The sequence below is a fragment of the Desmodus rotundus genome, chromosome 7, assembly GCF_022682495.2.
Source record: "Desmodus rotundus isolate HL8 chromosome 7, HLdesRot8A.1, whole genome shotgun sequence".
Taxonomy (NCBI): Eukaryota; Metazoa; Chordata; class Mammalia; order Chiroptera; family Phyllostomidae; genus Desmodus; species Desmodus rotundus.
In genome coordinates this window covers 113,330,865-113,342,993 of record NC_071393.1, presented here as the reverse complement: position 1 = coordinate 113,342,993, position 12,129 = coordinate 113,330,865, and positions in this window count along the sequence as shown.

Here is a 12,129-nt window from a genome sequence, read left to right as displayed (position 1 = left end):
GAACAACAAATTGATTTCTCTCTCTCCCTCTTCCCCTCTATTTCCCTCCCTTTCAAAATCAATTAAAAATATATAAATACACTTGACAGGCATAAAGAAAGAAAGAGTCAGTAATTGTTATTGTTATGGAATAGTATTATGGATGATCTAACATTTTTTTGCTATTGGAATTTTTATGCCTTTACAAAGAATAAATGTATGTTACTTTTGCCTTTGGCAAAACAAAAGTGAGTGCAGTAGTTTGGGGTTACTTCCCAATGATACCAGGTTCCTCTGCAGATGTTCCAAAAGCCCAGGCCACTGACTTCAAGGCTGCTCCTGCCCTGAGCAATATAGCAAGAGACTGCTGAAGCCCTGCTCTTAGAAGGTAGCATTGGGGCCCGATCTGGGTCCCGCTTCCAGTCCTAGGGGGGTGGAATCTCCCCCTCCCCCCCTCTTCATCTCTTCCTCCCGACTGATAGATGCTGCTGGAATGGTGAGTCACCTGCAGAATGCAAGCAGAAACTAGTGAGGGCGCAGGGACAGAGTTCTAAGAGAGGAAGTACCCAGGAGGTCTCCTAGAGGGCAACACACACACACACTCCTCTGAGCTGGGCTGGGACTACGCACGCCACACCCTGTTTACTCCACTGAGGAATGCGCTCCATTCAGGCCTGGACTGCTGTGCTAATCCTCTGAGCCCTCTGTCCCCACCCAATCTGGTCCGACCAGCTCAGGTTGGAGAACGTGTTTTGGCACATAGGAGTGGGGTGGTGGCAAAGGGTGGGTGTCTGCTGCTCTGCCCTGCCCCTCCTCTCAGACTCTGGTCACGCTGCAGCCGCCCTATCAGGAAGGCCGCTTGTGCAGGCCCAGTGACTTCTTTGTGATAAAGGGGAAAGAGGAGGGTTGGGGTAGAAGATCAGCCCTTCCTGGAACACAGGTATGTTCCTGTTATGCCCAGTGTCTGAAGGAAAAGACCTGCGTCCTTTAGCCTGGCCTTGAGGGCCCATCATGGTCAGGTCCCTTCCCCAGCTCCTGCCACAATTTCCCTGCCCTTCCTTTTCATAAGACTGCACAATTACTTCCCCGTTTCCTGTAAGACTTGATCTTTCGGGAACAGAGGCCTCCTTCTTGAGAGAACATTTCTTTTTTTATGAACAGACACTCTGCTACCTACCTAGCTGTCTAGGCTGATTGTAACCTGGTTAAAGGGTTGGCACATTAAGTGGTTGGTTGAATTGGGGTAGGAGGAGGCAAAGGAGAATTAGGCAGGAGAAAGAGGGAAAGAGAAGAGAGGCAGAGAGACTTGGGTTCTGCCCTCTGGAAGGCCACAGGTGCCCTAGTGAGATGAACCTCCTGGGAAGGCACGGGAGCAGTTGACCATGAGCAAAGGGACTCCTGCAAATACAGGCTGGTGATGAGTGGCTGGTCAGAGAAGCACGGACTCCCATCGTGTCATGCTTTACTCAACCTGAAAAGAAAAGAATCCTCCCTCTGATAAACACTTCTGGAGGGCCTGCTCGGGTCTGGGATGCATAAATATCCCAGGCAAATTCTAGTTTATTCATGGCCAGGCAGGTCAATGAGCGATGCCTTCTTATAACAGTAAGGTGTGGTGGGGGCCAGTGGCGAATGGAGAACATACCCCATCCAGAGGCAGGTGCTTACAAAAATGCATAAAAATGTGGTAAGGCATAAACCACCCTCCTCCCCCACCTCCCTCATTTAAAAACACCTGGGAGTGATCAAGACAGAAAATGCCTAGTACCTTTTTGAAGTTTACCATCTAGTGGGGAGAATCAGGTAAGGCAACAGACAACTGAGGCACCAGAGATCTTGTCTATGTATCTGTGTAGCTACATCTATAGCCTGCAGGTGACTTGCCACCATTGCAGCACCGTCTATATCTACAAATCTGGAGAGAGAGAGAGAGAAACAGACATCAAAGTTGAGACCTGAAAGAAGACAAGACGGAAACAGTCACTGCGTGTCAATGGTTGTGAGGATTCCAAGCATTGCAAGCAGCCCATATAAAGGGGATTTTTATCCTCTGCCAGATTGCTTATCTTGCATTCCTGGCCTCACAGGATGCTTTGTTCTTGAAGCCTTTTCTTTATCTGAAGTGCTAGGGTTAGGTGATAACTGGGAGAGAAAAAGAGAGGATAGGTTTTAGCCTGGAGGGGTGGGGGGGTGGAGTGGGTGCTTCCAACTGGGTTCCACACCTGCTGTTTCATGGGTGCTGGGCTGAGAGAGGCAATGTGTCTGTCAGGAGACTTTCCATGCGGGTCCGGAGAGGGTACTGGGCAATGGAAACGAACCTGTGGGGTGAGGGTTTAGGAGATGGGTTCTGGGGATGGAGATCTTTTTGACTCCCCCCTCTGAGCAAATGATATTAATGACAATATAACAGTCCCTCCCACCCTCCTTTTGCAGCCACAGTAGGAGGTTTGTCCCAGTAGGGCGATGGTTTTCAAAGTGTGGTCCATAGGCCCCTAGGGGTCTGCGAGGTTGAAACTCTATTTTTCCAATAGTATTAACTAGTTGTTTGCTTGTTCACTGTGTTGATATCTGCCCCAGGGGGACAAGAAAGCTACGGTGGGTAAAACTCCTGGCACTGTCGCACGTGTCAGGGCAGTGTAACCTGGACAGTGCCCCTTGCACTCACCACCAGCACGCACTCGCATTACACATGGACCCACGAGCACAGGTTTGTAACATGCTGTGTGATGAGATGTGAAGCCCGCATAAGGCACTTCTGCGGCTTAGGTTAGCGTGAGGGTTGTTGTGAGGAAAGGCGCAGATAAATTGAGTTGCCGCCGAACTAGCTGCTGCTTTTCATGGCTCATCATTTTTACTCGAGACGATTGTCAAACAAGCTGTGCTGATTCGGGCTTGCGTATTTGGCAGATGTTTTCTCGAAAGTAGATAAAGTAAGGCTGTTGCTTTGAGAAAAATCAACTGACAGTATTTGTTCCCAAGGATGAAATTGGAGCTTTGAAGGGAAAATTAGGATTTTGGAAAATGTGAGTCTGTCAGGAGCTCAACAGCTTTTCAATACTTTTTTGATTGGCTTTTTCTGATAAGATTGGTAGTGGACTTAATGAACATGATTTTTTGGATGTTGTAGAATGAAATGTGACAACATTTGGAAATTTTGCATAATTCAGTGAACCAGTATTTTCCATATGACTGCGAATGAAGTTACAAAATCATGCGTTCAAAAATCCATCCATTTAGACTTCCAGCCAAGATGGAGGTGTAGGTAGACACACTGTGCCTCCTCACACAACCAAAAGAAGGACAACAACAATTTAAAACAAAGAAAACAACCAGAACTGACAGAAAATCGAACTGTATGAAGTCCCACAACCAGGGAGTTAAAGAAGAAACATTCATCCAGACTGGTAGGAGTGTTACAGAGCAGACCTGGGGTGGGGGTGGGGGGACAATATACTACTACAGAAAGGTACCCCCCTTTTCTCTCTGGGGGTTCCCCCCCACCTACTAGGTTCACTTTGCCCGCTGCCAAAGGAAAGATGTCTCTTGATGCCAGAGACTGGTGAAAAGGAAAGAAATTATTTATTTAAAAGTTATACAGACTTAGAGTAATGACTTAATGTCCTCATTAAAATACTAAAATTCTTCAGAATACCCACAAACTCACACAGTCCTTCCTTCTCCCTCTGCCCAATCTGGGGTACTCTATCTCAGGAAAAGAAGTAGAAGTCCTTGATTCAGGCTCCTGGCACCATCAGCTGTGTTGCTGCCACGGGGTCCCCACTTGCCAAAGCCACGTGGTCCTCTCTCCCTTCTCCCCCAAAACCGCGTGGTCCTCTCTCTTAAGGCTGCTGCACCTGGGTTTAAATTCCCGTACCAATCTTCCTCTGCAGCCCCATTTCTGACTCCTCCTACAATCAGTTACACCTGCCAGCATTCCCTATTCTTCCAGTTTTACTGGGCTGCCACAGTAAGTCTGGGCAGGTCTTCTCCAAGCTCTCACGCAGGCGCTGCAACCAGGGGGAGCTGCTTCCAGGCTACATCTTGAGTGGAAGTCACTCGCATGTCCCTGGCTCAAAGCATGGCCACAGCTATCTAACATACCTATGAAACCAGTTAAAGGTTATAGACATGTTAAATGACCATGCCAGAGGCTAGCTGCATAGCTGCTGCTATACAAAACAGCTCTGAATGTCCCTGCTCCATGTGTCCCTTCCCCCAGCTCAGGCTTATGGGGGTGAGGACATCCTATATATATTTTTCTAGTATTTCCTGGACACCTTGAGTTCTGGACCCCCATTACAAATCCCTGTTTGGGGCCCCCCTCTTGGCTGCACCCTGTTACAGGAGGGGTGGAGGTGGGCAGCCAGGTGGAGAGAACTCGTGGCAAGGCAGAGGCTGGCGGACCCAGCAAGGCAGTGGCTAGTGGAGCTGATGGTGCCACATTCGCACGCAGATAAGCCAGGAGGAACCACTAGGGAGCGAAACAGACCACACAACCCAGGGCTCCAGCCCATGGAAAATAAAGCCTCAAACCTCTGACTGAAAACACCTGTGGGAGTTGAGGCAGCAGCGGGAGAAACTCCCAGCCTCACAGGAGAGTTTGTTGGAGACACCCACAGGGGCCTAGAGTGCACACAAGCCCACCCACTCAGGAATCAGTACCAGAAGGACCCAATTTGATTGTGGGTGGCAGAGGGAGTGACTGAAAGCTCGCAGAGAGTGGAACAAACGCCATTGCTCCCTATTGGACCCTCCCCTACATATAGTGTCACAGCACAGCCACCTGGGTTGCCCCATCCTGGTGAGCACCTAAGGCTCCACCCCTTTACATAACAGGTGCGCCAAGAAAAAAAAAATGGCCCAAATGAAAGAACAGATCAAAGCTCCAGAAAAAATACAACTAAGTGACGAAGATATAGCCAACCTATCAGATGCACAATTCAAAACACTGGTAATCAGGATGCTCACAGAATTGGCTGAATATGGTCACAAATTAGATGAAAAAATGAAGTGCTGAGTGAAATAAAGGAAAATGTACAGGGAACCAACAGTGGCAGGAAGGAAACTGGGACCCAAATCAATGGTGTGGACCAGAAGGAAGAAAGAAACATTCAAACAGAACAGAATGAAGAAACAAGAGTTCAAAAAAATGAGGAGAGGCTTAGGAACCTCCAGGACAGCTTTAAATGTTCCAACATCCAAATCATAGGGGTACCAGAAGGAGAAGAGGAAGAGCAAGAAATTGAAAACTTATCTGAACAAATAATGAAGGAGAACTTCCCCATCTGGCAAAGAAAATAGACTTTCAGGAAGTCCAGGAAGCTCAGAGAGTCCCAAAGAAGTTGGACCCAAGGAGGAACACACCAAGGCATATCATAATTACATTAGCCAAGATTAAAGATAAGGAAAGAATCTTAAAAGCAGCAAGAGAAAAGGACACAGTTACCTACAAAGGAGTTCCCATTAAGACTGTCAGCTGATTTCTCAAAAGAAACCTTACAGGCAAGAAGGGGCTGGAAAGAACTATTTGAAGCCATGAAAAGCAAGGACCTACATCCAAGATTGCTCTATCCAGCAAAGCTATCATTTAGAATGAAAGGGCAGATAAAAGTGCTTCCCAGATAAGGTCAAGTTAAAGGAGTTCATTATCACCAAGCCCTTATTATATGAAATGTTAAAGGGAGTTACCTAAGAAAAAGAAGATAAAAAATATGAACACTAAAATGACAACAAACTCACAGCTATTAACAACCGAACCTAAAAAAAACAAAAACAAACTAAGCAAACAAGTAGAAGAGGAATAGAATCACAGAAATGGAGATCACACGGAGGGTTGTCAGTGGAGGAGTGGGACTGGGAGAGAGGGGGAAAAGGTATAGAGAATAAGTAGCATAAATGGTAGGTAGAAAATAGACAGGGGGAGGGTAAGAATAGTATAGGAAATGTAGAAGCCAAAGAACTTATATGTACGACCCATGGACATGAACTAAAGGGAGGGGAATGTGGGTGGGAGGGGGTGTGCAGGGTGGAGGGGAATAAGGGGGGGAAATGGGACAACTGTAGTAGTATAATCAATAAAATACATTATTTTTAAAAAACCCATCCATTTAAAGTCCCACATAGTCCAGTGAATTTTAATGTCCCGTAGTACAAAAAGTTCATGACTATGATGTCAGATTCCACATTCCAAGTAACCTTTAAGAAGCTGTAGCTTGTTGAGTTTTGGTACAGTATGTAAGGAGAAAGCCCATGATTATCCGAAAAGGCTATTAAATGCTCCTCCATTTCCCGACTGCAAAATTGCGTGAGGCCACATTTTCTTCACACGTCTCAACCAAGAACAAGATATTGAAACGGATTCAGTGCAGACACAGATATGAGAATTACACCATCTTCTACCAGTACAGACATTAAAGGGATGTACAAAAATGTAAAATAATGACACTTTTTTCATATATACTTTTTGTTTTGGAACATATAGTTATTTTTCATTAAAATGTTAGTTAAACATTTAATGGGATTATTATTATCATCATTAAATGAACCAATAATTTTTTTAAATTCCTGAGTTTTATTTTTGAATATGATAAGTACAATAGATACAATATGCATACTTACACAGTCTGTAAATGTGTTTTTCTTGTTTACACACTTGTATCTTCCACCAGGTTAGAGACCAAGTATCTCTTGTTGTCATCTTCAGCTTTGTTGCCTCAGCACTTGTCACTTAGTAGATCATTAATAAATATTCATGAAAGTAAGATGGACAGGAAGGAAGTTGGAAGAAGTGAAGGAGAAAAGGCAGAATATTGAAGATGCTATTTGAGAGGACTTGAGTCACCACCAGATGGCGCTGGGGAGAATAAAGAACTGATGTGGGAGGTGTGTGATATCTAGAGAGAGAATAAAAGTAGAATTTGCAGTAGTGAGTTTTATGGTATGAGATTTCCTAACAGCGATGCTATTTGTAGACTCCATAGGAAAAAAATGATAGGCCCAGGGCTTAATCAATTGGGTTTTCACAATCTAAATTAGATAGGCAGATTTATGCCGAATAAAATGTTGGACTTTTTTCCCCTCTTCCTCGAACAAAAGCCAAGCACATTCCTTGGAGAAGCTCCCTGCAGCCTCGGCAACTAAGCAGATTACACTGAAAGAGCTCAGTCTTTTCCATTTTGTGTTGCTAATAAGATAACATTAATCTCTGGGGTTTAGGAGTGAAATTTAGGCAGATTTATTCCGGTAAGGAGTGCATTGTGGAAACCTCACATTCACTCCCTCAGGCCCCTGGAAGCCCCGAGTGGGGGAGGAGAAAGCTGGGGTGGAAGTTGTTGGGTGGGGGTGGAGAGGAGGCTACCTTCCAGAGAGCCGGCCACTGGATGACAGAACAGTGTTCATGTCTGCGTTTTGTGTGAGGATCTAGAAATGTGCGTTGGGAACACTGGAAGCCCAAACTTATTTTTTCTTCAATGGCATTCTGCAATAGCTGACAAAGGAGAGAAATCTTTTCCAGAAGTGAAGTTTTTATTGGCAATGCTTTTTTGAAGGGTCAGCAGTAAAAGGAGCTAGATCCTAAAAAGGTGGGGGTGAGGCAGCCAGGTCTCTGAATGGATTTAGGAGATGCTAGGGAAGTGGGTGTAATGAGGCTGGGGGCTTGTGTGTGTCCCCCTCTGAGATTTATTCATTCATTCATTCACTCACTCATACACATTGTTGGAACCTGCTGTCTGTGTGCTGTGCAGGGTGCTGGGTCTGCACTGGGGACTGAAATAGGCCTGCTTCCTACTCTCAGGGGGGCTTATTTGAAAAAAGCAGTCTGTACTGAAGAAATCTAGACATCTTCAGGCCGCCCCATTGCCATAGACTTTTAAAAATGTTTCAAAGTCCACTGAGCTTATTCTCTAGTAAAACTACCAGTGCAACTGGCCAAGTTGAAGGGCAAATTTTCTACATGAAGATGAAGGTGGGAACGATACCAGCAGAGGCTCGAAAGAGTAGGCAGGGATGCTCTTTGCCCTTGACTGCCCTTTCTTTCCCTATTTCCCTTCCCTCCTGCTCTTCTTATTTCCATGAATATTTATTTATTTTTCATTAAAAAACCTTTATTGTATTTTCTTTACATTACCTTTTAGTCCCCCTCCCCCCGCAATCACCACACTATTGTCCATGAGTCCTTTTCCATTTTTGCTCAATCCCTCCACCCCCTAACCTACCCCTCCCACCAGCTGCCATCCTGCTCTCCTTCTGAGTCTGCCCCATTTTCCTTGTTAGTTCAGTTTGTTCACTAGATTCCCCACATGAGTGAGATCATATGGTCCACAAATATTTACTGATCACCTATTGAGTGTCAGGCGCTAAAGCAACAAAGCTGAACAAGACATACTTGGTCTCTAACCTGGTGGAACATGCAAGTGTGTGAAAAAGAACAAAAACACATGTACAGACTGTGGTTAGCAAGGTGAGGGATGAGGGACATGGGAACCAACTTTCGATGAAGATGCTCAGGGAAGACCTTTCTGAGACAACGAATTTAAGCCAAGATTCGTCACCTGTGGCACTATTGACATTTTGGGCCAGACAGTTCTTTTGTAGTGAGGACTGTCCTGCACATTGTCCAATGTCCAGCAGCATCCCTGGCCTCTGCCCACTAGATGCCAGTAGCACCCTCCTTCCCCCCTGTGACAACCAACAATGTCTCTGGATATTGTCGAATGTCCCTCGGGGGCCAAAATCGCTCCTGATTGAGAACCACCTGTTCAAGCTGAGACCTGAAAGATGAGGAGTCCATCCAGAGAGAACAGAAGTGCCCTGGGGGTCCTTAGGGCACAGGAAGGAGACTGGATCTTCTAGATTGAAAGAAATCAATGATTGTCATCATGGGTGACAGGATTGACTTTGAATTTTGAAAAGATCATTCGGGCTGTGGAGTGGAGAATGGACCGCCGGGAGTAGTAGAGAAAGTCAGGGCTGTCAAAGGAGGCAGAGGTCTGCCCGACACCAGGATGTGACGGTGGCCGGGACTGGGGTGAAGAGGAGATAAATGGTCACCATTTTCTGAACTCGAACACCCAGGTTTTGCTGATGGATTTGATGTGGAGATTCCATCCCTAAGCATATCCGATGGTGCCCTCTTTGCTCCCTGGTCTAGGGTAGCATTTGCTGGGAGAAGGGGGTGGTGTGGGTAAACTTTAAGCCTGCTCACATAACCGCCTGCCAGCGTAGCTCTCATAAGAATATGTTATTGGGGCTAATGTTTGTCTGGGATGAGATACAGAAGTGAGTCCCTTGGGATTCTGGCTGACAGCGTCTCCTAGACCCCAATGTCTGCTCATACACCTGAAAAGGCAGAAAATGTGGAGCTGATTAATGAGTGAAGGCTAATTGAGGCTCAATGCTGAAGTCTTAGCTTTCAAAGACTCAGATGATGCAAAAATCCACTCAGCGTCCCCAGCTGGGAAAAATGGAAGCACAGTGACCTGGAAATCAGGCCGGGGCCGAGCAAAAATATTGGTTTGAATGGAGCCTGACCTTGGGCCTCTTGACTGAGGTTGAAGAGGGACCAGCAGGCCTTAGGGAACAGGGGACTGAGGCTGTGTGGTGAAGAGCATTACATGTTACCAGGGGAGTGGGAGAACAGCAGGTTCCACCTCTAATAAAATATTAGGGGCTCAAGGAAGGCCTGTTTGTTAGTTTGTTTTTAATTGCATAGAACACGGTTGCCAGGATTTTAAATTACAGTGCTCTAGGCATGTAATTAAGCAAGAGGGCCTAGGAGGGCTTAGTTGGCACCAACTGGGATACCAAGTTGTTGATGCAGCTTATGAGAGTGATCTTCTGATATTAAAATTCAGGGGCTGAGCGTGTGTGTGTCCCTCGCCCCATTTGTGTGTTTTTCTTCTGGGCCTCCGAGCTCCAAGTGAAAATAACTAGCCCCTGCCATCCCCCCTTAATTTTTTTTTTTTTTTGCTCCCTGTGTGAAAATCCCCGTCCAGGCCTCAGTCTGGCCTCCAGCAATAGCATCCAGTTGAAGGGGCTTCTGGGCCTAAAACAAAGATGGATCATTCAGCCCAATTGTGAGCCATCCCAGTCCTTACAAATGCCCCCCCACCCTGCAATTAAGAGGTTCTCTTCTGTTTAAAATCACAGAATTTTAGAGCTGTATATGACTTTCACAAGAACCTTCCTGTTGTATATGTGAGAAATCTGAGAGCCTGAGTCAGGGACTGAGTTGCTCGAGGCCGCTCAGCTGGTGGGTGGTATCAGGAAATGACCAGGCCTGGAACCTGGGCCCGGGTGCCCTCTGGTATAACCCGGAGGCCCCCAGGCGGCTATGGAGCCGTCTCTTCTCCACCCACCCTGCCTTCAATATGAATTCCCATTCTTCCTGGAATACGTGCTGTTTTCCCAGTCTCTTTGCCAGAAGCCTGGGGACTCTGCTGCAGAGGTTTTGTGGACAGAGAAGAGGAATGCCATAGCCCAGGTAACTGAAGTGCTTTATGAAAGTAGAGGATAGTTCACTTTTCAAGTCACAGGGGAATCATTTCACCTCGGCAGAGGCAACTCCCTCAGTGAACCCTAATGGCCTGGAAGAGCTCCTGCCCCTCCCCAAAGTGAGCAATTTCCTCTGCTCTGCCAGCACAGGCCCATTACATCATGGAGACACTGTGTGTTTACCTGGCAATTATCTGGAACAGGAGCCGGCCCTCTTAAGAGGTTCTCTTTGATCCTTCCTGGCAGGACCCTCAGAGGTGGGGAGATGGGGCTGGGAAGCAGATGAAGGTCCTCAGTGGTTCCCAAGAATGACCAGAAGTCAGGACCAGATCTCCAGGCCTCTGGGCCCACCCACCCTGCACTGTGCCCATGGGGACCTTGCTGCTACTGCAGCAAACGGAGGATTTTAGAGTCCCAGTGTCCCCTCCCCCAGGTCAGTGAAGGAGTTTCACGGGCGGATGAAGGTAAAAGACCTGCTAATCTTCAGGATGAAGCACATGCGCTTGTTTAAGGTGACCGCGTCCTGCATGGCTTCCATGCCTTGATCTCAAGTACCCTGTCCTACCCTCTTTCTAAGTTCAGGTACTTACTGAAATTCGTATTCTGATTGTTGATTCTGAAGACAGAGATACTTATTCAGAAAAGGCATTCTTCATCCCCTTCCTGGTAGTGACTTTGAACCTCACAAAGCCCTCTGCGGGAAGCACAGAATTAACGCCCCCACAATCACACCAGCCAATCATGTAGGGAACCTGTGTCAGGGCCCAGCAAGGTGGGGTGTGTGTGTGTGTGTGTGTGTGTGTGAGTGAGTGTGTGAGTGTGTGAGCGTGGGTTCGGGAATCAGTTCTGGGTTCAAATGTCTGTTTCAGCATTGCCATGATTTATAGCATTTTCTAACTTCATCAGCTGCTCCTCCCCGCGTGCCTCTGCTTCTAGCCCTAGCCTCCAGGTTGTCTCTCTCATACCTGGAGCCCACCTCAGGGCCTCGCACCTATGCTTCCCTTCCTCTGGAATGCTGTCCCCCCACATGCCTGCACCCCTGCCTTCTTCAAGCCTTCCATGGCCCCTCTCGACATCGTAGTCCTCCACACCCTCACACCATCTCCTTCCTTGCTCTGGTTCTGCACAGCCCCCATTCCCCTCCAGCACAGCGATTTTCAACCAGGGTGCCGCAAGGATTTTTAAAACATGTGCTACCCGACTACTTAGTCAGGGGCACTGACCTCCTTTCCCTCGGATTGTCACATAAACACAATGACAACAGCCAACACCACAATAGCCATCCGGGGTGAATGCATCAAAATAATACTTATTTTTTTTGTCAGATTGGCAAAAAATATATTTTTTTGGTGCACTGCAGTATTTTACTAATAAGTTCATGTAAGCCATGAGGTGGAAAAGGTGGAAAATCACTCCTCTAGCATATTATACAGCTCACATATTTTGTTCATTACCTGTCTTCCCCAAGTGCAGTGGAAGTACCACAAGGGCAGGGACTTTGCCGGCTCTGCTCACTGCTGTATCCCTGTGTCCAGAGCAGTGTGCCCGGCTCTTGGCACGAGTTTAAGGAATCTGAATGGATACATGAATTTGAGCAAGGAGCTCACCTCTCTGAGCCTATGTCCTCCCTCTCTCAAAAGGAATTAAACCAGACGACTG